The following is a 26,009-nucleotide window of genomic DNA, read 5'->3' as shown; positions in this document are numbered from 1 at the left end:
CTCTGTTCTTCCCAAGAGATAATGAAATCCAGCTGAAAATTTACAAAAACAGAAACAGAAGCACCCCAAAACTTTAGAAAAGTTAAAAATAAAAATGAAAAAGAAAAAAAACAACAACACACATTTCAAAGAGAACATGTACGAGCACGGACTGAAAACCGGTGCATGAAGGCAGGCATACCTTGGCTATTTCACATAAAGTTGTTCATGTGGCTGAAGTATTCATGGACAGTCAGGTTGCAGCATTTGGTACTAGATGCTGTCCAGAGAAAGAAAATGTAGCTCTGGAGCCCAAGTTAATTACCGTAGTTAGGGAAATACTCTAAACATGTATTTCCAGAATAACGAATGAATGTGTACTTTTCTTTTTCAAGACATTCAGCCTTCTGCGTAAGAAAACAGTGGCAAGTTCAGTGGAAAGTGACAGTGCTCTTAGTACTAGGATTTCAGAGATCACAAACTCACTCTGAGGACTTGAAAAACAAAGGAAACTCTGCGACAGAGAATGTTCTTCTTCATTCATCACTTGAAAGCCTGCCTTGAATAGTGCTAAGAACAGATTATTTTCGATATGTGTTAGCCCCAGGGGATTTGATAAAAGGGGCTTTTCCTTTCCAGCGAGCTAACGAGACGTGCTCTGCAGAAGATCTGAGTGAGTGGGATGGCAGTTCTGGGATCCCCCAGACCCAGTGAGCTTTTCTGATCCAGGGAGCCAAAAGACAAAGATGGGTCCAAGGCCTGGATGAATACGGGATCTACACAGACAGTACTCATTTGTCAGCTCTGTAAGCCTGGAAATCTTCTGAGGAAAGGTGGAAAACAAATTAATGTCCTATCTCCAAACTCCTGTAGGTTCTCCAACACTGACCTGTTCCAAGGGAGGCAGCTTCCTAGCCGGGAGAGATGTGTCTGGCTTCCACTGCAGGTAGGGTTATACAGATGGTTCCCTCGAGAAGAGAGCTAATAAGGAGCCAAAGTCTTTGTTGCTTATGCAGAGTCTATTTTACCAGTTCTAACTGAGCATTTACCAGAGCCTTCTTCAGAAGTTCAGGTAGAAAACCAGAAACCAGGGTTTACAAAGTTGGCTTTCACTCCTTGGAAGGGAACACAGACCTCTTTTGTCACCTCCTTTAAAAAATGCCCCGTTCTGTGCCTTGATGGATATTTCCTCCTGGCACCAGCTGGTGATCTGCTTGCAAGCAGCAAGAGTATTAGCTCTGAGAAAAGGCAGCAACCAGCAGGCCTGTCAGTGCCTGGTTTTCAAATGAAGCAGTCCTAAATGTAGAAATCATTTTCTCTTATGCAAAAAATTTTGTTATTTGTCAGCTTATGCTGCTCTAGGGTGGCCCGTTAAACTATTTGGCCACCCAGCGCATGGGATTCATTTGAATATAGGCCATTTCCCTTCAGTATCAGGCCATTCAGTTAAATAACTAATGTAACTGTAGGTGGCAATGGGTATAAGGAAACCAATTGGAATTAGCTGCATTATCAATAATGACCAAGCCATGTGATTCCATCTTCAAAAATCATTACCTGGTTACACTCACAGAAACCTGAATTGGAACAAAACGCTTCAGAATAGACTCAAAATATTTCAAGGTTCAGTTATGGTCCAATTTATATTTAATAATCAGGAAGTTGCTAAATGAACTTTGCTGCTCTTAAGGAAGCATTTGCCTAGCAGGGACTGCAACCCTGCCACCAGCCTCCCCCTATTAATGTTCATTTTGCACTGAATCTGTGAGCCACGTTCATCAAAAGTACCTCATTTTTCCAGCTTCTTCTTGCTCTCTGTGTTTCTGGTAAGAAATTTCAGCAGTTATTTTCCTGAGAGTTGACTTCTGCTTCCTATGCGGGTTTAATTTCTCGTGTATGATTGGTTATGGCATATGTATAAAGTGCGTATGTTCTGTTTAAGTATTTATTTTCTCCATGCAATGATATTGTTGTCTCTGTCGGTGTCTAGATCTAGGCAGACAAATGAGTTGAACAAATGGAACCCAGTGTCACAAAATATCCCCAAAAGCTTCACCCAAATTTCTAAATAGCTTGAGAGAACAGACAATACCTGCCCTTCCTGACTTCACTGCTGGGGGGGGAATACTTGCAATAAGAGTTCAATGTCCTTCAGTGGATAATCTCTGTGATTTCTCATCACCTGCCTGGTTTTAGAAATTCAACTTGCCTTTCAGAAAAAAATACTTTAAGCATTGTCATTAATTGGGCTTTACAGGCCAATAATGATTATTAATACTGGGCACAGCTGCGTGTCAGCCTGTTTATTCCTAGATACCTATGAAGAGCCTGCCTTAGCTTTTCTGTCTGTCTCCTTTTTTTCTTTTCTTTCCTTTTTTTTTTTTTTTTTTTTTTTTTTTTTGAAGCACTGGGAAAAACACCTGAATAATTCAGCAAGAACCTTTTACATTATGAAAAATATAATCAGCTGGCAAGGGTGAGATATCTTATTTCTACAGGATGCTAACTCAAGTATTACAAGTGACTGCAAAATTAATGCCAAGGCGCAGTAGGTGTGGATACACATTTCCCTCATTGTTCGAGGCAGCCTCACCCCGCGCAGAGGGCTAAGAGAAGACCATGTATTCCTCACCGTGCCTACCTAATGCCAGTTAATAATTTAAACCCATTAATCGCTTAAGATGAAGACTTAGTGTTGCTTGACTCGCCACCACCAAGCGGGGTGCTTTTCCGGGCTAAATAAAAGATCTTAAAATATGGTCTTACTGCAAGGGAACGGGGAGTGCCACAGCTTTCCTCTTAAGAGGCTTCACCTTTTGGTGGGGGTGGGGGTTTGCTATGCCAAAAGCGCTTAAGTAAACAATAATATCAGTACATCATAAGTAGATGTCTGAGAATATTAGCTGTTTATTTCACTGACATACTCTGAAGAGTCTACAGGGGGCTCTTTCAAGAGTCAGGACCTCAATGTAATATACAAGCTCTGATTCTGATATTTCCCTTGATAACTGTGCTCTACCATATTGGGGTCGGAAGTCAGCAAAGGTTCATTGGCTGTTGTAATGCTCACTGTCACCAGTAATAAGTACAAAGGACTCGCTTTAAAAGCTGGCTTATAAAACTTTAAGGAAACTTGGATTGCTTAAGTGAACTTCCAAGGCTCTTCAGGGGCCGAGTGCACTTTGGTTGTCTACTTATATTAATTTCACAGAGTTGAAAGGGTCAAGCAATGCAGTTGGTGATGCTTATTAATTTATGAAACACAGAATCTTGCACTAGCTTGCTTTGACCACTTTTGCTCTCCTTTTAGAAAATTTAATATACATTAAAGCTTGCCAGACAAGGACGCCCTAAAGGATTAAGCCCAAAGTTCACAGCTGGACTAAAAGGTTCAAAGACGTTGTATCCGCAACACTGATTTGATTCCAAGTGACATTCAAACAACGGGACCGAATTGTGGATGTTTGAATGTGTAAGGAAACAGCAATTAGAGGAATACCACAGAAAGGCAAAGGATTAGGATTTATTTTCCTTAAAATGGTAAAACTGATTATGGTCTTATTCTTTCTTTCATGGGGGGATGCATTTGATCACATCAGCTTTTGGGGTCAGTGGCTGTCAAGAACGTATTTTGGTGTTACGGTAGAGCTTGCCGAGCTTTAAATGTTCCTGCAGCCCTAGAAACTTTACAGAATATATCAGATTGTTGTGGCAGTACTGAGCTGAGATCTGGGCAGGAAAATATTAGCCAGAAGGGAAGAAGGAAAAGAGAAATGGATAGCTGCTGAAGTAACAGGATTAGGATTTAGAAACCTGAGTAATCCTATTCAGGGGTATTTCTGCATTCTGTTTACTTGCTTTTGAATTGCTTTGGTGTCTTGTCCAGGGGAGATAATTCCAGAAGTCATTCACACCCAGGCTGCAAATTCGATACTGCATTCAGGTGACAAATGGAGTGTGATTGCAAAGCTGCCCAGAAAATTGGAAATCAAATTGGCTGTGATGGTTGGTCTATGTGGTCTCCTTTTGGAATCAACAAGAGGGAGAAGAAAATGAAGGACAGGAAAATGAAGTGTGTCCTACTGTACAGAAGATGAGTTTATTTAGCCAGAGTTGGTAAAGGGGGAAGCAAATTTCACGTTATGTCAGCTCTGATTCCCGAGGCCTTAGGGAACACTCACCTCGTGGAAGCAGTTGTACTACACTGGAAATTTCCTATTGCAAAGAGAGACTCAAAACCCTGTAAGGGAGTCGCGGTAGTGCAGAAAGTTTACATTGCAGCTGGGCCCAAAAAGCTTCAGATAAGATTGTGGGGCCCTGTTGTGCGTCACATGCTGGGAGGAAGTCTGGGGCTGGGGAGGATTCGTAGCTTTCGTGAGGGAAAATGGAGATAAATGTGGGGAGGCAAAACAGCTTGGAAGAATTCTGTGTGATTTGCAACACTTAGTTTCCATCCAGAGAACAAAACTCGCACGTTCAGGACCTCAGCAGCCTTACCCTTGCATTTTAAACCATTTTAACAGAGGGAACAATGCTGGAAATCCCACAGGACACATGAGAAAGGGGGTTGTGCTGAATCCCCATTACCATTTTTTTTTGCATTTACTTGCTGACAAAAAATATTTTTTCTTGTAAAATGACCTCAGAGATCGTATACTATGGGGTATTTGGTTTAACATGTACTGTAACCTTCGTTTTTTTAATTGATCAGATCAGCCTTGAACACTCAAAGAAAAATCTGCCTGCTCTGAATATTGCCTGAGGATTTAGAAAGTCTTTCTTGGAAACAGAAGAATGAGATGAAACAATCATCTGTACAGCATGGTAAGAGAGAAAAAGAATAAAGGAATGAGTTATGTTTGACTTGTCTTCTTCCAAGAGAGAATTTCATTTTATTTTTTGGAGTAGGCTTTAGATGTGGGAGATGTTGTGGGAGCTGCTCTTTACAGTTGTAAGATGCAGATTTATCATGGTGCCAGTGCAGGCCATGGACTTTGTCCAAGGAGTAGCTATGTTTGGAGGTATAATTGTCTTCCCCGTGCTCCGCTAATGCTGATTGTTTTGTTGTGGGAAGGAGCTGTGAAATACTACAATTGCCACGCACTGTGTTAGGAGCTGGAAGCTGGTTATTTGAGATCAGCACTGAATGCTGCCTAGAGGTTCTCCCACTGCTCTCAGCAGTTCTAATGTTTCACTAGAAGCTTCAAAACATGGATTTTTTCTCCTGTTCTGGTAACCTGTAAACCACAGCCATTTCTTTGCTCAGCAACTTGGTTTGCAGTAAGACTGCATTATTTACCACTTCAGTTGTTTGAGAAAACTAAGTAATGACAGGTGTCAATCAGGTAAATGTCTGCCATCTCCCACCTGAGCAGAAGCAATGCTACAATTTCAGCTGTGTCATTAATAAACAAGGAGCCAGTGGATCTGAGAGCACTGGAAAACCTATGATCACTCACTCTGAAAGGGATGATTGTCAGTCACACCTTGATGACATCTACTTGCAGATATAATGAAGAAAGATTATCATGGCTCTACGTGGCTGCAGCAGCTCTGGTCAGCAAATAATAACGACGTTGTCTCACTGGTCAGACCTGCCTCCCAGAGACCAACAACACGTTAAGTGATGTCTTGGTGGTATTTTGGGCCCTCATTTATATGATGGCAATAGAAATCTAAAAGGAAAGGGCCTTTCTTTTTTTGTGACATAATGAATTTCATGCCATTCTCTGCAAATCCTGTTAGTCATGACCAAAATCAGCTTACTTCTGCACTGATGGCCTCTGAGAAGAAGCAGTGAAAGACCTTTAAAGCAAAGACTTTGGCTTCGTGTGCTACACCACCATAAAATGTTGGCTATGTAAGTATCCTCCAGTGCCTCTTGTGACCGGGCAGAGGAAGTGAGCCATTAGCTGTGCCCTGTGGAAATGCATAAATAAAATATTTTGTCAGTTTTCTAGCACCTTTGATCAGGACAGGCTGTTCCCAGGGTGCTAGCGGCTACTGGGAATTGTACACAGAGTCCTTCTGTGCTTGTCCTTCCTTGCCTTAATTTGTGACTGCAATTAAAGGTGTTTGAAAGATACAGATATATGGCCCCATGTTCATAGGAAGGGACAAATGTGAATAATAAAAGGGGCCAGCCCAGTTCCGCTGGAACATAGGTAAAGTGAAAGGCAAGGGGATGCCAAAACAGGTTGCTTTTTTACAGATCGCATCAAGTATCCCAAAGACTACCTTGTTTAGCTGGCTGCTTCCCCATCCTGAGCAGGGCGGCTTGGGTAGTGGACTGGAAAATATAGAAGGTGCCATAGAAAGGGAAGCCTCTTTTAAATCTGCTTAACATACCCAAATTTCTGTAGTGTTCAAAGATGGCCCAATGCAAAGCAGATACATTCATCTGCTCTTATCCCAGGCAAGTGCAAACACTCTGGGTTTTGCTTTGGATGTCTTGCATTGCTTGGGAAGCATATTCCAGCTCAGTCCAGAACAAAGAGCTAAATCCTGCTGAAACAATCAGTCCCTGGGGGCTTGAGGCTATTCCCTTTAATGTACGTATAAAAGTCACTAATACCAGCTGCGGATGAAATCACAGATGAAATCTTACTAATTAATTGCATGAACTTTGTTTCTGCCTGGTTTGCCGTTCTCTCAGCCTTGCATGAATATCTGGGCATCCGTACTGTACACCTCAATGGGGCTGTTGATTTTCCAAGGAAAGCTAACAATTTCTGTGCCTAAAATAGCCATGCAATTACTTCTGCTCACATGGTCTCAGGGTAACAAAATGGTTTCTGAAAACTGGTTTTGTTTGCACGTGATTGAAAAGTCGCCCTACGTTGTTCTGCCAAGTTAGGCACTGATTCAGGTTTATGACCATATCATTAATATTTTAGTACCGCATCAGTAACTGGTTGCTATTAATATGTAGTGAGACAGTGATATAAAAAGGGAGATGTTCCCACTCATTTGGCAGAATTTGCATTACAGCTGGATGAAATTTATAACACATCTTCTGCAACCTACTGGTCTGAACTCCTGTTATTAATTTCTGCTGTGTTTATTTCTCCTTTATGTTCACTTTGGGCAATATTCTATCAAGTTTCCTGGCAGGCACAACAGTGGATATAGCTAATTTCAGCTGACTGCAGGAGGACTTTGTAGAAAGTGAATTTTGAATTAGCACTAGTATTTGCAGCAAAAATCTCCCCCTGAGAAGCCTATTCCCCTCAGCCTGGTGTCTGCAGCACTTAAGTTCATGTGAATAGCCCTATTGACTTCAGGTGGGCAGCTGTTTAATTACCTTCCTGAATCGAGGCCAGCACCAGGAATCGAGCCCCCAGCAGCCGACCTGGGTGCCTAGTCAAACTGCTCGTCTCCTGAGTGCCAAACTTCTGCGAGTGACCCACGGACTGTTTGAATAGGTAATTTGGCAAGTACTTTTCAGTCAAGAATAAATTCGAGGAAATCATCATCCGGTGCACAAAGAGATGAAATTTGTGCGGTATATTTTTTCATGATGAGGCAGCTATTGGCCAGATTTATTCAGCCTGCCTGCCTCTTCCTGTTCCAATACGCCCAGCAATCCCATTTTTCCCCCTACGTTTTATTTAAGAACTCTGAAATGACAAGCCTGCTTTTCTGCTGGGAGAGCGCTGTGCTGTACGCAGCATGCTGTACGCGGGTGGAGGAGGATAAAGAATGACATGCTACTCTGTAAGCTACAACTATTTTTTTTTTCCAGATCTGCATCTGCTCTTGTCCCTCTTCCGTTCTCAGATCACCCTTTGGCTTCCCTTAGGAATCCAGCTGTGTCATCACATTGTGTGGCATCCTAATATTTCATACTAAGCTGTAAGCCAATTAGGAATGACTACTTACCATGCTGAATCATAGGAAGAGAAAAGTATAATGTGTCCTTCATATAACGAACCTCCTCTTTTTTGGCAAGACAGATAACCCGCACATTATATTTATAAGCCCTATGGCTTTCCACGATACCCAATTAGGATGCAGCTTCCTTTCCCACTGCTGCAGTATTTTAAGGGACGTGTTTACAGATGGATGCTTATTGAAAGTGCTGACCTACCACCATTATACCTCATAACATCTTTCATCTTCAGAGACTGAAGCACTGGACAAAACTTGATGTTGTAATCACCTTTAACAGGATGAGAACACGAGTGCAACAAAATATGAACACCTTATCCCGAGTCCCTAAACGAACCGCTGACCCTGGCTGAGGGTGTAAACACGATCGCGTGCCACCCAGAACTGAGGGAAGCGTCAAAGTCAGACTGTAAAATAAAGCCTGTTGTGTCTAAAAGGAAGAAGGATGAACCACTGATGTGGGTATTTGCTTGAGGTACCGAAGAAGCAGTTGGAGAATCAGCGTATGGATGTGTGAAGTGGTTAGTAATTAGCAGCAAAGAGAAGGATATTAAAATTTATTTCCCATGCTGAAGTAATTAATGGGCTATTATGCCAGGTGTCTAAGCTGCCCGGAGGTCTGGGATAAATAGCATTACAGCAGAAGATGCAAAACATGATTTAAGGTGAAATGGAAGGATGTTCTAGCAGAGCACTCAGGACGCCCCCCTTCCTCCAAACGCTGTTGCTTTTTCCTAAGTTGCTAAGTAGCTGCTGATGGTATTTATTACCTGGGAAGAGATGTGCTCCTTTACATTTGTCTTGGGATCCTAGCAGTGTTGCAAACCGAAGGCTCCTGCGACTTGTGCCTGACACCTGCATCTTTCACGTCTCGTCTAATCTTGTCAGGCTTCACCGCGGGGCAGCACCCAGGTGGCAGCACCCTGTCCCCACAGAGGCCAGGTAGCCACCTACCACCCTCAGGCGACAGATTTTATGTCCAGAGTTAAGGACTGCATTCATAAAATAACCCTGGCTGTGGATACGTCTAGGGAGAAAGGATAACCTCGGATTCAGCTTCCCTAAAGCATCTCCCAAACCAAGTCCAGCCATTTTTGTTGTTTCAGCTGCTACCAGAGATTGTGGCTGAACAAAGCATGGGAGCCTCTGGGTTAAGGCTTCTGCAGCAAGGTCTGGCCATCCATTGCTAGGGTTCAATTTGCTGCTTCACTGATCACATCCCCTTGCATTCCCTCCCAAATACCTCCGGGACAAACAAGTTTTCCCTCAACCTGCCAGGAGAGAGCCGTGGTGATTCACAGCACTGACATCTGTGGCCAAAAGCATAACTACGGGCAGCTGGAGGGGATGGGGGAGGTTCTGCCATGCTGTGCAGGGTGAGGAATCCCACCTGGGCTCAGCAAGGCTGAGGACTCAGGTGTTTGTAGTGAACTCTGGAGGTAAGGTAGAACAAAGGAAGTGATGGTGAAGTGGAGGACAAAGCTTAGGATATTTTTCTTGCTAAGAGAAAGCTTTGGTAAGTTCTGCTGTAAAGGTTTTATGTTTTCTCTGTAGTAATGCTTCCTTTATGAATGTAGGGGTTTAGAAACCTGTTGGCCTTCGAGTGCAAGGTGTCCGTTCAGGAGCTGTACCTTTCTGTGTTACTCAGATGTGTCTCATCTAATTACTGCTGAAGCCCTTGCTGGTCTGTGTTTTAAAATTATTATTGTTTTAAATGCAGCACATATGTAATTCATGGGGCTCTTCTCTGAGTAGATAAGGACTCGTCTCAAATGTCAGGGTGGGGGAAGAAAGGATACCTGACCTAGAGGGTGAGAATATTGAATGTTGGACTTGACATTCCCCTAGTATTCGCTGTGATAACATCAATCTCAAGGAGCCTTCCTGGTATGAATACAGAGCTGCTGCATTTAATATATATTTCCCAAGGAATTTCATAGTAATTGAGCATTAAATGATGTCCACTTATCATAAAGCGTTACCGTTTTTATTAAAAATTATAAATGGGCTTCAGGAGAAGGGAATATCCCAGAATCGTAGCACCATCTCTATCACTCCTTGTGCAGTAATTGTCATTGACCGCCTTTACTGTATTAGAGCGAGACAGTTCATAATTTTCTCAGCTGAACAAATGAAGATTTGTGAGCAAAGGAAGGCACTGACTGGATTATGTAGTGTCATTGATTTTTATTCTCCTTGTTTCACAGAATACGCTTAAAATCTCGCTGTCCCTGGGCCTTATTAGCACTCGGAGGAGGCGGCGTGGGTTGGATGGCGGTGGTGTGTGCTGTCCTGCTGCACACAGAATTGTGCCTTGTGAAGGAGACGTCAGAGCTGACCTTGGCGTACACCTGCTGGACGTCCAGGTATGAGCCAGGCAGTCTGAATCTGGGGGTCTTTGCCCAGTGTGTGGGTTGGAGTGAAACGCTTCTGCAAAGGTGAAAATCTACTGAAATGGTGACCTGAGCACTGCTCAAAGGGGACTGGATTGCCTGTTTTGCAGTTGGGGAAGTTGTGTCTTATTCGTCAACGTTTAATTCTCAGAAAGTTGATGGCAAATATTGGCATTTCCCTTCTACAAAGATGATGGCTGTTTCGCAGGCTGTCAAAGCACCTACCCACAGAGCCTCTCCTTGCTGGGCTTTCCAAGATTTTCAGGTTTGAAGAACAAAAAACCCATGTGAACGATGGCTTCCCCCCAGTTTGTGTGGAATGTTGGTTATTTCACCTTGCTGTTTTGTGCTATTTGGGGATGTTTGCACATTAAAAATTCCTGAAAGGTAGATTAACTGTGAAATACTTCTTAAGACTGAAAAAGGGTAAGATTTGAAAATTGAAAACTGGTATTTATGTGCAAAATTTTATTCAAATCTATTAATTTTTAGTCCTGCTGGGACTATAAGAGGTAATTAGATGTTCACAGCAGAAATGATCTTACAGAACATTGCTATTCTATTCTATTGTCATTAAACAAGAACTAACGAGCCAACAAGAAATAGGAGGGGAGCTGCTAACAGAAGTTATGGCAAGATCCGTTACTTCTCTGTGTATTCTTGAAGCTTGTACGAAATCACATGTGTGGGCTACAAATACCTGGCTTCCCATCCTTGGCTGAATCAATCAGGTCTGGTATGACAGAGTATTTATAGTGTTTAGCTTTTGGGTGCCTGTATCTTTTATTGGATCTTGATGCATCATCTAGCTCAGATTAGCAATTTGGTTTTTTAATTAGCAGGGCTTTACTGAGACCTCTTTGTCTCTCCTGTTGATCTCCGCGTTATCTCTAGGAACACAGCCCCATAGGAAGATAACCAGGAATGCCTAAGACTGAACAAAGCACCAACTGCTGTTTCAGTACCAGGTGGAAGTGAACAATTCTTCTTAGACCAATCCATAAATTGCTGGGAACTGTCTGGTTTCCAGAAAAAAATAATCCACTACAGCTAAAAAGGGGAAGTACCTGACTAGTTAAAATGAAAGGAGAACACATCTGAAAATTGTCTTCTACAAACAAGCAGCTCTTCCCTCTGTATGCAACCTTTGTTTGAATAAAGTGGCTGTTTAGCATTCCCGTGCAGCAGATTTCACCAAATTCAATACAAAAGTATTTCTGATGCTGCGAGTAAGGAGTGGTACAAAAGCAGCCGTATCTTTGCTCTGTTTTTGAATGCAGCCCGTGCTCACACAGCCCCTGCTCTATCTGAAAGCCGTAACTGGCCTGTGTGTTCAGGTTTGTATACGAAGTGACAGAAATTACACACCCTCACTCCACAGACCAAACTTTCAACATAGCTGTGATGGAAATGAGCCCCTGGGGACTTGCAGGATGCTGCCTTTGCTCTGTGAGACTCTGTGATGGCAAAGCCAGCTATCAGTTGTTAATCCCAATGTGGCATACAAGACACTTTCTATCTCCTCCTGTAATGTTAATGCAGCTGGAATTCCATAAATCAAATCTCAGCAGTAAAAAGGTTAATAAGTTTACACTATATAATTGAAAGCCATATTGGTGATTAAAAGGATTTTATATATCAGTTTTCTGGGTCACCAGCTAATTATTTCTGGTGGCCTGTAATAAAACATAGCACCATAGGCAGAGAGAGGCTGTAATCACATAATATATGGAAAAATGCATTTACATGTATTTGAGATGAAGTTGCATATGCCAGCTTGTTGAACAGCCTTTGAGGTATGCCTTCAGTAGTGCAGGGGCAGGGGAAAAACTGAACGCTCCTTGTACTTGGTCAGGTTTGTACGAAGTTAGTGGATTAAGTTTTGAGGTCTGGCGCTCTCTCTCCAGAGCTAAGCCCAAGGGAACCTGCTGTCACCCGTGATAGAAAGGTTCTGCCGAGGCACTGGGGATCGGATTGCCATTATAATTCATTTTAATGCATTCTGCGTGTACCAATCATTTATTGGAACAAGATCTTCTGTAATAGGGACATGACTAGGAAGAGACAGAGACAGATTTTCCTTGTATAGAAAGGATAGCTTAAATATACATATATATATACATGTATATATATGTATGTATGAAAAAGAAAGCTTTTGGACAAGGGGCAGGTGTGTGTATGTGTGCGAGGGTTTGGGAATGTGGCGTTAGAGAAAAAATGAACTCAAAGCCTGAATTGAAATTCCTGCAGTTCTAACAGGCTGAAATACGATTTTGAGCCAAACACACAGACACACGGACATTTCATACTCAGACCTCTGTTTTGTATGTTGTGCTTTGGTGTATGTCTGTGATTGCATCAAGAGGGAGCTAAGGGCAGTGCAGGTGCTGGGTGTGCATGTGGATTTGCAGGGCAGTGCTGCACAAGGTGTGTGTGCACACAAACAACACAGCCTCACAGGTTACTTTCATAGTCTCTGGAACCTCCTGAGGCTCCAAGTGTTATGGTAAAGCAGCCCACTGCTGACCTTGGTTGTTCTGTCTGTTAAGCACAGGACAAATCCCAGCTGGCAGACAGCGATGGGCGCGTCCTTCCCACTGTCGGGGCATGGGCTGAGAGGTGACCAGAAATACCATGACCTGATGTGCATGTGCAAATCGCTCCTGGACCATGCCTGCAGAGTCCCTTGGAACAGGAGGACCTACTGTGGCAAATACATTGCTGCAATATTGCAGAGATTGCTCAGCTGCATCTTTTTGTTGGCTCATCATTAACCCCTAGGTGGCACAGGGCTGCCGTGTTAGGCTGTAATGAGTGAGGGTTCGAGGCGTTTGCCAGTAAATTTACTTGTGTTCTCCTATATCTAAATAACAGCTCTTCCATGTCAAAAATAACCTCTTTTTATTTGAATTAAGTTTTTAAAGTGTTCCTTAGCAAGATAGCTGAGGGGGTATTTGGTTTTTAAACACAGGCTGGGGAGGTTAAAAGGGGAATGGCAGTCGTGTGAGTAATGGCCTGTGAATCAGCTGCTGAACTTGACATCGCAACCTCTGGGTCGCCACCAAAGTCAGAAGGCACTCGTGTGACAGTTTGAGGGTAAAGAAATAAAAAATCAGCTGCTGCTTTCCACTGGTATCGGGGCTTTCTGAACAAAGAGAAGGAGAAAAGTTAAACAGTAGCAGCGTAAATGAGGAACGAGTGTGGCTGTGTGCCTGGATTACCGAGGTGGCTGCGATGCATCAGGTGTGCTCGTCTGAAGTTCAGAGGAGAAGCAATCTGGTTGGAGAGCCTGACTGCTGGAGGGGCTGCTGCTGAGCGAGCCTCTCTCCCAGTGGTCTGTGCAGCTATAACTTGGGTAGATTTGATTTGAACAATTTGGGGCTAAGAAAGAGCCAAATAACACTCCTGCAATCTGCTGTTGTTACAGACTGGCGCGGCAGAATTGCTTGCCTTTCTGTCACTTCCTTCAGTCTCTCTCTTTGGGGAAATTTTTGTCGCCAGATTGGTAATAACAGAAAGTTGTTATTTTTTTCACACATAATCAGCAGTGGAAAGAGTGAAGTCTCGTTTCAACGTCTAGGTGCTTAAAGACAACTCGGTTAATGTCTGCAAGGAGCTGGGAAGCGAGTGGGGAGGGATCACGAGGTGCCTTAGACAAGGCTTGGTGGCAAGGTGATCGCTGTGGGAAAGGACTTCTGCCCCTCATGCTGCTGACCCTGTTCTTAATAAAATCACAACAATATTTAAACAGAGGGAAATGATGTGTTCTGCATAAGTGTTCCTGTTCTCTAGCACTATTAGGTATGTCAAGGAAAATAAATATGAGTGTCTGCTGTGTATAGCTCACTTCTTGGGACGTGTTTAATGGTGGTCTCTGGACAGAGCTTCTCCCCTGTGCATTTTTGAAAGCATTGGCAGGGTAGGGGAGCAGCCTGAGCACCGTGTGTGCCCTAGAACCTAAGGTCAGGACCACAATATGGCCTCTCGTACTCCTTGTTGCTGAAATCCTGTCACTTCACGCCTTCTTGCAGAAGTTCAATATACTTTTCAGCTCAAGCTCTCCCGAGCACTTAGCTCTTTAAACTCCCCACTCAGCAGGTGGCTTATTTAAATGTGGCTGGCAGGCTGGCTAGTGGCCAGAAGTGAGGGGCTCCGCGTGCAAACCGCACTCTTTGGGTCCGATGCTGCTCTCATCCATGCCAGCAAAATCCTCCTGGCTCCGGCAGGGTTGTGTGGGGTACGAGATTGCTGTATAGGGCTGTCTGCTCAACTGTTTGTCAAATAAATCTACGGCCGATCGTTTGCATTATGTCAGCTAAACATTTGCCTAGCACTTTAGCACGTGTGAGCCAACGAGGGATTCGGGATTGTTTGAAACGAAAAACCATCATTGTCAGCTCTCACTTACCCAAGGAGCATTTCTTCTGCAGCGTGTAAATAACTTATTTTGCAACCCCTGGCCTTGAAGAGGAAATGTAAAGTTTCTCTAAACATTCAGCGCAAATAGGGGTATTAGCTGCTTCAGTGACTTCTCAACATTCATGTCTTAAGGCTGAACAAGCGAGATGGGTGGGGGAGAGGCACATGGTTTAAATTAAATATATGGGAAATAATTGCTGAATGATACAAATAGATTTTAAAAGTAAGCAAACCTGTTTTCCCTCTGCCTCCCCATTACGTGTGTCAGGAAAGGGCCTTCACAACTAGGTGGTAATTAGGGAGGAAAAAGCAGTGCTGGCAGAGCAGTCAATCTATCACATCGTGCAGAGCCTAAATGTTACCAGCAATTAAACAAGTGAGTAGGGGACTAACTTGACAAGCAAGTTTTATCACAAAATCAGCTTAGTGGCAAAGTACGCGGGGAGCTCTTATTAGATTCCCTCACGCAACCCCGCGATTTAAATTACAACCCCACGAATGCATGTTCAGGCTGAAGCGACGATTTTCCTTCCCCGACGATCCAGGCGCACGGCAGATTAGAATGCTAAAAATAAACCCACCTCTCCCACCTCCCCCTTCCTCACCCCTCCAAAGTCAAAGCTGTCCAGGTTGACTGCTCCATTAAATTCAAGAACAAAAAGTTATAAATTGAACATACGGAGAGCAGTGCCTTTTCCTAAAGTGATGTTTCCTCGCCTTAATGGATTTAGCTATGGCAGGGAGTCAGAGAGAAGCTGTCTTAACTAAATCTTTGACTGATTATGCATTTTTTTTTCCCATTCATACAAGATAGATTCATCATTCCAATTTGTCAAGCTGGCGAGGTTCCAATTAATTACACCAGGAAAAGCTCAAGCTGCATTAGGCCTCTGTCAGGCCTAATCTAGTGCCTCATTTACTGGAGCCCCAAATGAAGAGATATCAGAGGTGTTGTTCCTCTTGGTACTTAATTTGATGAATGCCCTAGCAGCACGATTGGTGGCAGAGGTGTATATGTGTGTGTCTCTTCATCAGCCACCTCTGCTGAAGTCGTCATGCTTTCTCTACTAATTTGAGGGCTCATCTGTATACTGGATGTTTTTTTGGAAGGCCTATTCTTCATGGATATGCCAAAAGGTTTCTTCTGTGTGTGCATGTGTCTGGGTGGGTTTCCAGATTTACCGGGCCTGATTCTGAGCTCTGTTGTGTGGTGACTCTGGATTCAAGGCCTCGAATGGGAATGTAAAACCATACAAGTCGGGCTGGATGCTGTAAAGGACTGGTAAATTCTGACATCCTCATTGCTGTGTTTGTAGAGGAAGAACAGCTTTGTACGTTGCTTCGTACAGCGCACGTGAGAAACATTGTGGGCTACCATTCAGATCCGCTGGAAAGAAGTGCTCAAAATGTTCAAATAATGTGGAAAAATATTGTTCCCTGTATGGATTTGAATCTTTGCTCTGTCAGCACACTGAGTGAGTACAAACAGGTACAGATAGACTTTGACCACACCAATGGGTTACTATAGAATGTATACATCCAAGTCTAATTCTTAAATATTTTACGATAAAGTCACTCTGGACCAAGAACATATGTTTCTTTTCTACAGCACTTTACGTACGAATTATTCAGCATAAGGTGCCAGAATGCCAATATGTTTAGCTTACTTTTGGCTTTTAACCACTGCTGTGATTAAAGATGTAACTGCAGCAATGCTGTCACTTTGCACATAGGTTTAGGTGTCTCAGAAAGGATGCAGCATTAGCCAAGAGTAAAGTAGCTGTGTACTTTGGCTGAGTATAACGCTAAAAGTCTTCATTTGCCAGCAGTTACCATGCTGGGATTCTGAGTTTATTTTCCACTGACTGTATTTGAAGTTCTGGTGTGAGCAATGATGATTTTTAATGGCAGCTATCAGACATGCATATGGTGCTCAGTAAGGGACACTATTCCGAACAACCAAGGAGAGAATTGATGCACTGATGTCTGTAGCACGACAAGTCCTCTGCAGACGGGTTGGACTGCAACTGGTGCCCACTTCGGGTTCCGAGAGTTTTTGTCTCCTAATACATCAAATTTGCATCTGCCATTAGTGTGTCAAAATGAGCTAAGCCCATGTGGGCACAGCTGTGCCAGATAGCAACCTAAATCTTCTCTTAGATGTGATTTTATAAGCATTCCTCATTTGTTTCGTGGATAAAACAAATAAGGAAATATAAATCACCATGGGAAATGGTGAAGATGGAGGTGGACTGCAGTTGTGCTAATCTCTTTTGACTCTGTGCAAGATGTTTAATGCTGGACATACACTGGGAGGTTGGTTCTTAAATGTTCTGCTTAAAAAGTCACTGTGGACCAAAACCATATGTTTCTTTTCTGCAGTACCTTATGTATGAATTATTCAGCATAAGGTGCCAGAATGCCAATATGTTTAGCTTACTTGTGGTTTTTAGCCTTCTGTTTTATGTTAAACAGGTTGTTTAAACTCACCTGTTGAACTTAAAATAACTAAAAGCTTTTGTATGCTTGGTGACAGGCAAGTCTCAGTGCATTTAGAGCTCTTGTAGTTTCTAGACTGGGCATTTGGTTATTGCATTTGTACCCATATGCTATAGGCTTGCTATTGTACCCAGCAGGTTTTTACATTTGCTGGTGCTTGTCTTGAGCTTACAAGCCTGCTGGGGTGTTCTGTGAGTGGTTTCAACATATATTAATGCCACTGGGTACCTGAGGCTGTCCTAAGCTTTCAGTTGCAACGTACTTGCTGTAGGTAGGAATGGTGCAATGGATGTGTTTGTGGTCTTCTCTGATTGTGTGCCAATTTACCTAGGGGCTTAGCAGAAACGTGTCCCTGGAGCTATGTTTGGCCCATGTTACTAGAGGTCACTACAACGTGCCACCAAATGCTCAAAGGTCAGTGTTCACCTTTGTTCTGGGCACCAAAACGAGGTCTATTCAGTGCTTAAGTCCCACTTAATCTTTCAAAACAGAGTTTACACAGTGCAATTATCACACCCAGTGGCTTAAAGACTTCGATGGCTCCTGTCTGAGTCTTTTAGACAAGGCAGAAGTGATCTCTTAGGGATGCAGGCAGTCTTGAAAAGACCATAATCTAACAGAAGTTTCTTTTTACAAGGACTTGACCCTGAATCTGGAAAGGCTCTTCCTCATATTCGCAGTGAATTTTCATCTGCATCCAAAGCTAAATCCGAACTCTGTAATAGTTTGGGTCATCATGCTAGCATCTATCTGAGGAGTGATTACAGATGATGAGTTATTACCCTTAAATAAGGGGTAATTAATGCTTCCCACTCTGATTTTAATGAAAGGATTTCCTGATTGGGGGGGACAAGGAAGATACTGTATCAGTAATATCCCTTTGGGAATTATTGGCAGAAAGTCTGCAGTTAATAATTTGGAGTAACAAATAAATGTGGGCAACTTGTGATATATGTGTGGAAAAAGAGGTGTCAAATTATTCATTATGAATTATTCTGCCAGTTCTAATAATAACCCAGCTGTTGAGGAGGGAAAGAAAGCTAGATCTGTCTGTGCAGACAGACCCTTTTGCAGTAATTCTATCCCTTTCGAATGAAAAAATATAAACTTCCTCTGGGAAAAGAAAATTAGATAAAATAAGAAGAATGGGATCCCTACTCCAAATCTGTTTTTTTTTTTTTTTAGCTTAATGTACACTAATGGATAATAAAAAAATGGTTGATTAACGAATGACGGGTATACCAACCAGCTGAAAAAACATATTTTGGCAGTCAGCACTTGCAAAATCCATAGGTTAAAGACAAATTCAACCTCCTTCACTGCTCTCAATATGGTCAGGTGCCCTTATCCAGGTAGAAGCCTCTTTGTGAAGAAAGGCAGACTCCGTGTGTGTATGTGTGTAATATATATGGATGTGGATATATATATCTATATATCTCTCTGTATATATATATACACACACACATATTGCCAGTGGCATCTTTAGGCAGACCTGGGGGACTGTGTTTACAGGTAAAACCTGAAGAAACTTGATTGAATGGCAGAACAGTGTCTGGCAACAGGAGTGAGGGTGTGGGAGTCGAGAGAGGTTGGTCCCATTCCTGGCATGCCCCTAAGCTGCCATCTAACTGCAGGCAGGTTCTTGCTCTCCCCTAGAGCTTTTTCTTTTCCTTCCCTCAAAGGTGGTGGTGAAACATTGCCCATTAGTAGTTACAAGCTGCTTTCTTACGTTATTGATAATGACAAGTGTGGCTGGTGCTTTTTCAGAAAGGATGGTGTAATTAATACCTATACATCACCCTCAGTGTCACTTGTGAGGAATGCTCCTCCTGAGCCACCAAAGTAAAATGAAAATGAGCCAAGTCTCCTAAAAACCCTTCTGGATTTGGGAACTTTGTCCTAAACTCTCTCAAGGCACCAAAGGAGATTTCACTCAGCTTTGCTAACTTTGAAGGTGCAGTCAACACAGCTTGAGTCAAAGCAGCTAATCAGAAGCCATGTGAGTTGAGAGAAAATAATTAGATTTCAGTAGGGCTTTGTCATGTTTGAATATATTCCCTTCTAGTATATGGGGGAAAAAATCTTGTCTGTCACGGAATGCTTGGTCAGGTTTAACGTTCTCACGTCTCAGAGTCGGAAAACACTAATACTCCTGCACTGAAGAACCCTTCTCTAAAATATTAATGAACTCACCTGGCAGCCTGTGTGTCATCCCCACTCTCCGTCTTGCACACTGTGTTCACATCTGATTAAAATGTGAGCTGTCCAGGGCAGGACCTGTGCGTTCAGCGCTGGCTTGCTTACTGGTGCTATTATAAATAATTAAGATAATTATCCAATATGTTTATGACAACTGACTGCTTTGGGTCGGCTTCTCTGAGGACTCCTGTCATCAATGAAAATTCTGCAAATGGAGGGCTTTGCAGACTCTGGCGCCAAAGATGGATTACCTAGAAGCTTTCAGAGCTATAAACAATGCACTTTCCATTTGCCTCTTCATACTGCATGGACTTAATCAGAAACTGTAATTTTATAGTGTGAGTAAATGGGTGAGAGGCATCAACAGCAGGAGCGAGTGAGAGAGAGGCATTGTCTTTTGCGATGCCAAATCCCAGAATATTAAGAGTTTGCCAAAGGCGTTTCAGAGATAGGTTTCCTATCTTCATCAATAATTTAAAACATTCCCAAGTCTCTTAGTAGCTCGGCATAAGAGCTGAAGGCACGAATGTCAGAAGGCAGAGCGACTCCCAATTAGTCAGGTAGAGTGCTTTCTTGTTGACTCAGCCAGGGCAAGGGTGGCTGTAAAACCCAGGCTTATGTCCTTATAGACTCCTTAATAGTTTTTTTTTTTCTTTAAATCTGTGGTAATTTGTAAGAGATGAGTGGGCAGTCCAGAACCTAATCCACCGGGGTACTCATTAGTGGCGTTGAAAAAACACGTGGGCGAGGGTGTAAGTTGGCGGATACGGTTGCTAACAGAAAAAAGGGTTGGAGAGTTGGGAGCATGTTGCGTGTGAGCAAGACCCGGAAAGAGGCAGCAGCTTTAAAAAGTTACTGCAAGCCGTGGCAGGGCTTCGGCGTGCCTCAGCCAGGAGAGCTCGCAGCAATGCCTTCTAAATGGGGGCTGCTTTTTTTGGAAAGCGTTGCCATTAGGATTGCCGTACGCACGCGGAGTTACGAGCAAGCGATGCTATTTTGCTCCTCACATGTGTGGCTCTTATTAAAACGTTCTGTTGTGAGGTAGGAAACAGCTCATGGACCCCGAGGACTGGTCCCATGACGGCGTTACCCTGAGTCAGCCGATGTGCAGCCACCTCTGTCCGGATGTGTCGCTGAACTCTTGAGCGCACGCATCTATTTCAGAGCGTGCTAACCATGTTTATTTACTGCACAGCTTCTTGTACGCTAAACTCATCCACGTGGCAGGCAGTTTTCTAGTGCTTAGGCCACTATTTGACCCAGCTGCCATGGAGAAGGCTGTATTAAGTCCAGCTGATCAGGGCTGTCTCCCCCGTGGAACAGGAAATTAGCCTCTCCAGCTCTATGACTCTGTCAGCTTCTCTACACGGTTCCCACAACTGATTTCCTACAATGTGAAACTTTTTCTAGCATTATCTTTTCTTTGTGGGTAAGATTATTTTTATATCGTGTTCCCTGATGTGGTATTCAGATCTTAAGCCTGACACTAATTATGTATTATTATTTTTTACTTTCTCCTGACACTCCTTCCTGCACCTGTTTATGCCTTTGTACTTCTAACTGCACGTGATTCCTTCCAAATAATGCCGCTTCCTTCCACTTGGGGTGGAATCGTGTTTTGCTGCACACTTCTACATCTTAATCACAGCTTTGCAGTGCTTGTCTGACCCGGTGACGGTGCTCGACTGTGAAGCTTTCTTCCTTTGGAAAACCTCCTATTTTTCAGAGCTGTCCCTTGTATTGTTGAGAGCAGATTTAAATAGCTGGTTACTAAGGAAAAGCTGCAAGTCCTGTGAAGGCAGAAGAAGGTACAGAGTTCAGAGGAGCTCTGGAAAGCTGCAGGTTGAGAGGATGGAGGACGTGGGATGGCAGTGAAGTGGGGTTTTCTTTTCTCCATGTAGGTTTGTGATCCAGCACGGCCATGCACCATCGTGGCTATGCAGCAGCAGGAATCTCATTCCGAGGAACAGGTCTTTGGATCTAAAACATGGATTTTCAAGGAGTGTGACATTCTCATCAGCGATGCAAGCTGTGATACGGTGTCTGTGCACAGCCCGAGCTGCCTGTGGAGGCCAAGCCCCCTCCATGCATGCTCACGGCAAATAAAAGGGGATTCATGAGTCTCAGGTTAAAACTGCAGATCCTTGGTGTTCCAGCTCTTGTCGCCGTTTTGTTAACCTGACAGAATTTAGTCAGCTGTAAAACGTGGTTTGACGTTCAATCCCTATGTCCATAAACTCCCGTGAAACTGTGTGATCCCTGGCAGGACCAAACTCTGATCTAAACTGCCCCGGTTAGAGCCTGAAACACCTCCACCACGCTGCGGGTTTTGTCCCTGCTGCAGTGGCAGCTTGCCCGTGCTGTGTGCCTTGGGTTTTACTGACCGGGTGGCTGCAGAGCCGGTAATGTGCCACTGGGCCAGGGGCTTAATGCAGGAATTACTGGAAGCAGCAATCTTGGAGTGCTTTTTATGAGGATAACAAGGCTTTTGCAGACATAAAAAGCAGGAGAAATGCTTATTAGTTATGGGGAAGGTGAAAGGCTTAGAAAACTGATTAGTGTAGCAGTGTGGTCAGATTGAAATGAAAGCTCAGTGGCATAATCGTTAATTGGGTGCTTACTTACCTACTAATTTGAGCTTGGATGTCAGCAGTACTGCACTTCATCTCAAACCAGAGGTCAGGCTTTAATGCTACATCATAAATTACGTAAAGGCACAACACTAACAATTAGATAATTATGGAGACCCATGCTGTTGCAATTTAACTGGGCAAGTTCAGGGCAATCATGACAGGAATAGTGCTTAACCCTGAATCTGCTGCCTTTCCTTCAACCTGACAGCCAAATATATGTGGCCATGGAGGTACCCAGCTGTCTGGCAGCCCACAGGTTAAAAGCATCTTCTCCTATTAGTCAGATTCATCAGATGGCCTGGGCGAACTCTGAGGCAATATTGCAAAAACGTTAATTATGGTTCAGAAAGAAAAGCCTGTGTTTCAACCTACGGGAGATTCTGGCCAGGACAACAGTCAGAACAGTTTTTGTGTGCAAGGCACCATTGTGTGTTTTTTTTTTTTTTTTTTAATGTTTCTAGCCAAGCCTACGTATGTGTTTGGTTTATTTACTTTGCTAAAATAAACCACCAAGCCAAAACCAGGGTTAGCCACAGGGATCTCTTGTCCTGTGTCTGCACGGGACAGACCCACAAAGCCTCATGTTTCAAGCACCGGAGTTGTTTGGTTGCCCATGGGTTTGTTCTTGCATGTGCCCAGGCAGCTGTGCTGCTTCCTGGGGCCAGAAGCAGCCCTTGAGGCTGGAAGTGAGGCCGCTACAGAGAGCGGCTCCTTGCAGCTGCATCCCCACATTGCCCATGCCGAGTCCAGCCCATTGGTCCCGAGAGCATTTGGTGCCGCTCCTGCTAGTGCCCAGGCTGGCTTTAATGGGGGAGAGAGCTCAATCAGCACTGGGCATCTCAAAAATTCAATCCCCAGAAGAGATATTGAAGATCAGGGTGGAAAATATCGGTTGGGTGGATTGGGAAGTGATTGACAGTGGGATGAAATTAATAATGTGCGGATCCCGGGTTGTTTCAGACATAACCAGTGCTCCCTCATCTAGAAGTGTGTAATGAACAGTGATTTCCGTGGGGTTTTAGGAGCCTACAGGCTTTATTGGATTTAGGCCTAGGAGTCTTTTTAGTGCTGTCCTTTTGCTTCTGGTCCTTCCAGCAGCCAGGTAAATTGCTCATGCCGCAATAATTTATCGCTGCTGTAAACACTGAGGTTTTGCTTCTGCTGGGTGGGGCCGAGTGAGCCGGGCACACAAAGTAGGAACAGCCCACTGGTGTTCTGGCACCTTGTTCCTTATTCAGGACCTTTTGTGTAATTCAAGAAGAAAAATGGTCTTTTAGAGGAAGTCTCTCTTATTAATAGGAATGGTGTCTTGCAGTCTACTCTGCAACATTGCCGCATGCTGAAATTTTCATTCCTAGGTTGAGGACCTGTGTGTGTGCGAGAAGTTTAGTGATCTCTTGATTTAGCTTTGGTAGCTGAAATCCCTTCAGGTGCTAAGTTTGTTATAAAAGTGCAGGGAAACCCTTAGCTGTGGCACACTGCTTTGAAAAATAAGATTATAACCTTTATATACACGCTGCTATAGAGTATGGTCAAATAACGACACATCTGGTTACCTATTATTACGGGTTGAGTTATGGTAGACTTTTGTTTTAATTAGTCTGCGATAAACAAAAACTCAGGGGCTGTTCTGCTCTGGTGCTTCTCATTTTTCCTGCAGCCTTTCCTGCCCTTATGGGTTTATTAGTGTAGAAAAAGTGGCACGTTGTACTTTGTGGGAGACCAAATGGCAGGCTGTAGGCTTGGGCTGAACCGCATGTCAGTTATACAGTGGGGGGTGCTCTGGGTAGGTCCACACACATCTGATTTGGTAGCTAGAGGCTATCCCCATGCCCAAATTCCCTAATTTACGCACAGCCTTGCAGGACAGGCTACAAACAGGATTTGAGCTAGGTTGTCCCTTTTTGAGGTGCTCCACCAGGTGTGGGGAGAGGAGGTGGACTTCTTTGCTTACGCTGCTGGAGAACTGGATTTTTTTCTTCCCATTGCTGCTTTTTTAAAGGAGGAAAGGGAAAAAAATAAAAATAAGAAACTGAACTCTCACATCGGCTGGGTTGCACCTGGCTGTGCAGGCCTGAAGAGCCCTTTGCAGAAGTTACCAGGCTCAGCATTTAAGTCACCCCATTCTTCGGCTGCTGTCCTCCATGTGCTGCTTGGGGCCAAGTTTAGGGTGAAGGGTGTTGGGAATGACCTACTGTTACACAGAGTTTTGCTGGGTTTGGATCAGGATCTTGAAAAGCCCTTATAGGTTGGAAACGAGCCTTGGTGCAGGGGACGTGCTGGAGTAGCCTAGCAGGCACATGGACAGTTTTTCCCCTCCTAATAAATTCAATCTCCTGCAGCATTTGTGGCTATTTTTTGCCATGCATCATGGCATGAATCCTGTTCCAAAGGGGCTGGTGCCTTTCGTCCGTGACAATCTGATCAGCACTTCAGACCACGACATTGAAAAGACCAGCAACTCCTCCTGGCAGGCCTTACTGGCAAAAAGCATTTGATAAACAAGCCATACTCTTACAGGGTTGCAAAGAAAACTGTCCTTAAGCTGGTGCAGACCCAAATGCCTTCCACTGCAGGCCAAAAGGAGCTGCTGTTCTGCACCTGCAGGTCCTGTGCAGAGCCCCACGCAGGCAGTGGTGCTCAGCCAACTGGAGGCTGTGGCTGGCACATTGGTGCTCACCTGGACAGCCTCGGGCCAGAGAAAAGCCCCTGCCAACCAGGGAAATTTCCCTGCAATAGTTGTGCTTTCTCTTAAAGCAGTAGCTGGTGGAAGAGAAGAGAATTGCAGGTTTTGTCTTAAATGCACTGGTTTCTAGAGCTGAAAAAGAAAGTTGAGAAACACAAAGCACACGTGCCCTAAAGGTTCAGGAAGCAGAAGGTGAATGAAAGGGACCTGCGGTGGTTTCTTTTAGAAGAATCTCTTGATGTTTGACCTATTCATGTGGCTTCCTGACACTGGCATCAGCACTTTTGCATCCCTGGGACTGGCACAAGCATTCACACGCAAAGCACAGAGGTTGGCATTGTGTTTTGCTCATCTGGGCGTGATCCCAGGCAAACGTGACAGGGAAAAGCTGTGCCTGAAGCATGTCAAGTATTGCACTGGGGGGTAAAGGCACGAGGCTGATGGAGCACTTCATGCTCGTGGAGCTGGTGCACCACAGCACTAGTGCCTGCTCACGGGGTTGGTTCTGTAGCAGTCATTAGAAATCCTGTCCATATTTTAGTTACAACTTTATCCCTTTCCACTCCCTATCCACCCAAAGAGGAAATATCCATAGAAAAATTGGCCTTTGTTGGTCTTTGTCTTCAAAAACTTGAAGGGGCATGAGAACCATTCCTCCTCTGCTCTTGCATGGGAAAGCTGATTCCAGCTATCCAGCATAAGCTACTGCACTCACCTCCCACACCAGGTAGTCCTGCCCTTCCCTGAATATTGGAGAGAGGCACCAAAGCCTAAATCTTGTCCCCCTATCAGGCAAAGATCTGATTTCCATCCAGTAGTGGCTTAGCCCTGCTGTGCTCTGCTTTCCAGGTTATGCCACGTCTTGCTTGGTGCCTTTCCTTTGCTGCTGGGGCAGGGCAGCATTTCATGCCCTGTGCTTTGGCTGCTCTCTGCCCCATGCCAGCTCCCATCTGTGCAAAGTCCTGGAGCTGGGGCCCCTTACAGAAAGCACAGTAGCCCTTGCTGTAGCTGTGTTAGGTGTCCTCCTTTGTTACAGCATCAATTTTTGGGACTGCAGAGCCTCACGCGATGTCTCAAAGCATGTTTAAAGTCCATGTGCCAGGCTAACTCATTTACACAAAGTCTAGGTACTTTAAAATGATTGTATGCTTGATATAGAGCTCTGTTTGATCTGGACATTTTCTCTCTCTCTTTGGACGTTTATTTACAATCAAATCTGAAACTTTAACTGCTTTTTCTTTGAAAATCTGAAAATAATTTTTGCAGAACCAGAATCTCTGACTGCTGTATAACACAGAGAGGTACCACTGC

At 43.9% G+C, this 26,009-nt stretch overlaps 1 long non-coding RNA gene across 1 annotated transcript; it reads left to right on the top strand.

Moving 5' to 3' along the window:
- The first annotated feature begins 3,357 nt into the window (after nucleotides 1-3,357).
- Nucleotides 3,358-10,146, top strand: LOC309882389. Its single transcript, XR_014318281.1, has 3 exons — nucleotides 3,358-3,519; nucleotides 4,691-4,803; nucleotides 10,077-10,146. It is a non-coding gene; the product is annotated as an uncharacterized lncRNA (long non-coding RNA).
- Nucleotides 10,147-26,009: the final 15,863 nt, after the last annotated feature.

This window comes from Aythya marila, assembly GCF_965140915.1.
Source record: "Aythya marila genome assembly, chromosome: 11".
Taxonomy (NCBI): domain Eukaryota; kingdom Metazoa; phylum Chordata; class Aves; order Anseriformes; family Anatidae; genus Aythya; species Aythya marila.
The sequence above is the reverse complement of the archived record's forward strand: the minus strand, read 5'-3'. Positions and strand labels throughout refer to the sequence as shown.